The 3,321-nt window shown below is 38.8% G+C and overlaps 1 protein-coding gene across 1 annotated transcript in view; it reads right to left on the bottom strand.

The window, feature by feature from the left end:
- Nucleotides 1–3,321, bottom strand: part of SRBD1 (S1 RNA binding domain 1) — a 124,134-nt gene that overhangs the window by 53,505 nt on the left and 67,308 nt on the right. The window lies entirely within an intron of this gene.

Below are 3,321 nucleotides of genomic sequence, written 5' to 3'. Positions count from 1 at the left end.
TGTCTGGAAGTTTCAATTTGTGCCCATTGCCTCTTGTCCTTACAGAGAGCGCTACTGTGAAGAGTCTGGCTCCCTTTTCTTCATTCCCTCTCATCAGGTATTTATACGCTTTCCATAAGATACCCCCAAGCCTCCTCTTCTCCAGGCTGAACAGTCCCAGTTGTCTCAGTTTCTCCTTGTATGAAAGGTGCTCCATTCCCTGAATCATCTTGGCAGCCCTAATTTAAATAGCAACAGCCACTACTGCAGGGTGTTAAAGACTTCATAGCATTTTGGAAAAGGACATGACTAAACACTGATACTTGAAGCCAAAATAGTAGATAGATCTAACATGTACTTACTAGCTATGCAGGGTTCTCAAACCACAGATGCAAAGTTTATCGATTAAATACATTAGAGATTTTGCTTTTAAAAGATCTGCACTGCTAAATGCACAGTTAACATGAAGTTCACTGCTCGGTCATGCAAGACTTCTCATACCCCTTATTATCCATTTTAACATATGCTGACAATGGCAGTTTGCTAGCTAGGCTCAGAAAGCACTGTGCTGGTGACATCTGATACGCCTGCCTCTCCGTCAGAGAGCCATCACATATGCCTTCTTGTCAAAGAAAAAAAAAAAAATCACTAAAGGTTAGCCAGTCTAAACACCGGTTGTTGCTTACACAGTTATATCTTACTACAAAAATGCTTGCCTATAACAATCGTTCATATTAATTACTTAGAAACACTAGTGCTATGTACCACCAGTCACCTAACAAACCAAAGAGCAACAAAATATCAATGAAAGCATTGATCCAAACCAGGAAACATTTAAAACTATGTATTTCTTTTGAATGCATTTATGTCTATGTATAGGTACTATACTTGTCTTTCAACAAGCTCTCTCAAATTCAGCTTGTTTAATAGCCATACAATGTTTTAGAGAATTTTCTTTTAGTTCCACCTAATGGCAAAACACATTTCAAAAAGTTACATTTTAGATAAGCTGAGAGCAAATATCTCTCACTGTACAAGTCTCCTTTCATTACATCTTTTAAAAATAGACAACTACATGGATAGGTTGATATAGGAATTTTCCAAGCATAACCTTCTCTGGGGAACCTTCAATTAAAACGTAAAATTTAGACTCTTCTTGTCATAATAGCCAGGTTGACCATGCCGTCATATCCCTAGGAGGTTTCCAGCGGAGGCATAGGACCTGATCCAGCAAAGCACTTCAACACAGGTGCATGTCGGTATTCCCACTGGAACCAGCAAAACTATTCACATGCATAAAATTACATAGACATTTAAGTGCTTTCCTGGATCAGGCCTAATAGTTACAGTATCGAAGCGCAAAGATCAACTAACGGTCAGTTATACAGCTGAAGGGATGCAGCGCCTATGGCCATGCCAGCAGGATAGCTGACCTGCAGAATTCCCACGAAAGCCGCAGTTTTACTCCGGAACTTTACGAACTCTAAATAGAAGAGAGCACAATTGGGAAAAGGCAAGAGCTGTCCACATTCTCTCTAGGCACAAATCCAGTCAAGATTAGCATCTACTGTCTCTTATACAGGCAAAACCACTTCTCCTTCGTTACAGTTATCACACTACAATACATAGATCTTTTTAGGGGGCAATGAGGCTCAGTTCTGGTGATTTGATCCACATGGCTGGTCTCTTACAATACAAGCAGAGTACTACCAAAATCATGAGGGCTCTGCAGAAGTCTACCATGGACCACACAGTGACAGTAAAACCGGATGGTCTTACATTTTCTCCTTAAAAATTAAACCAAGACATTTCAAAAGTAAACTATTTTACACTAATACAGGTACTGCCTTAAACTATTTGTTTACATGCTTAGAGTACATTTTAGGAGTGACTAGAAACCATGCATTTTTAGAAGACTGACAATGAGGTAATGTGTTCTCACTTCTATGGTTATTAAGGTATGCTTCACTTTTGCTCAAGCAAATACAAAGCAAATTATATGATGGTATGCAGGGCAAAACCAGAAAATCAGATTTCTCAAAGGTAATCAGCAGGGCCAAACATGAAATGTTTGATGCCATTCTTGAAATATGCTAGTCTAAGAAAAATGTGGAAAAAAACCCCTACTCAATATTAAACAGAGTATTAAGATCAGGATGGCATTGCCCTCTTAAAAAATCACCACAAGAATTATAGACCCAATAGATGCAAGGCTTCAAGTGGTCAATTAAGAAGAAAACGTTCTTGCAATACTTGGAATGACAGTAACGTACTGTGTACCACACAGTAAATCCATGTAAAATTTTAACGCTTGGGGGGACAGGATGGGCTAGGTGGTCCTCTGACTTTAAAGTAGATGAACTTTGCCTCCAAATGCAATGAGAAATAAAGAAGATTACAGAAAGCATATTTACTGAAATCCTGTCTTGTCACTAGGACATTTTCTGCCATTTGGTAAAAAAGGCGATTTAACTGTTTGGTGGTCTCAATTCACTCCACACTGGGTTATTTGACAAGACAAACCTAAGAGATAGTTAAGTATTTCTGCCTGTCAGCCATGAATTGCAATTGCAAGTGTGGTGGGTGAAAAGCCTCCGTAAGAGTTGCTTGCACAACTCATGTCAGTCTCAGTCTCTGATCTTCACAGAAAATAAGGAATTGTATTAAAATGTTTTGTTTCCCAATGGCTAATGAGCAGATGTGCCCTCATGAACTTGCAAACATAATTATCTGGCTATTCCTGTCTTAAAAAAGATAAAATCTCTCTTACTTCCAAACTGTCAAATTTACAATTAAGACTATTTTCCGCACACATACATGTCATGTAACTTCGTTTTTACTAGTACTTTCTACAGCAAATGGTATCATTTTTCACAGGTGTTAAAAAGGAAAGAGTTCCCACTGTGGAATACTGATAATAGTTTTCAGGCCTAATACTTCCCATCTTTAGTCTGAAAAAAGTGCCCACTCTCAATAGCGAGGGGCAAAACCAGTATAGCAGGCTTCCATCTACATGGTATCTATACAATAGCCTTGTCAGCTGCCAGCCCTAAAAAAAAAAACAAAACAAAACCAGAATTAGTGCTAACTTCTTAACTAGGCTGCCTCCTTGAAGCAATGGAAGGGATCTAAAGCAATCATTATTGCTCAAATCAGATGTGTACACTACTCGGGGTGCAAGAGCAGCTAGAAATCTTGTCAACTACAAAACAAAATTTATTGTAAATAGTTTCAAGCATTGTGCCTGCTTCAGGGGCAGCCTGCCAACTTCTGTGTTCAGACACTTTCATATTAAAATGTTCTCCTTTTGCATTGCTCTGTGTAAGAGCCACACCATCAAGC

This window comes from Phaethon lepturus, unplaced genomic scaffold (assembly GCF_000687285.1).
Source record: "Phaethon lepturus isolate BGI_N335 unplaced genomic scaffold, ASM68728v1 scaffold1392, whole genome shotgun sequence".
Taxonomy (NCBI): domain Eukaryota; kingdom Metazoa; phylum Chordata; class Aves; order Phaethontiformes; family Phaethontidae; genus Phaethon; species Phaethon lepturus.
This window is presented reverse-complemented; position numbering and strand designations above follow the sequence as displayed.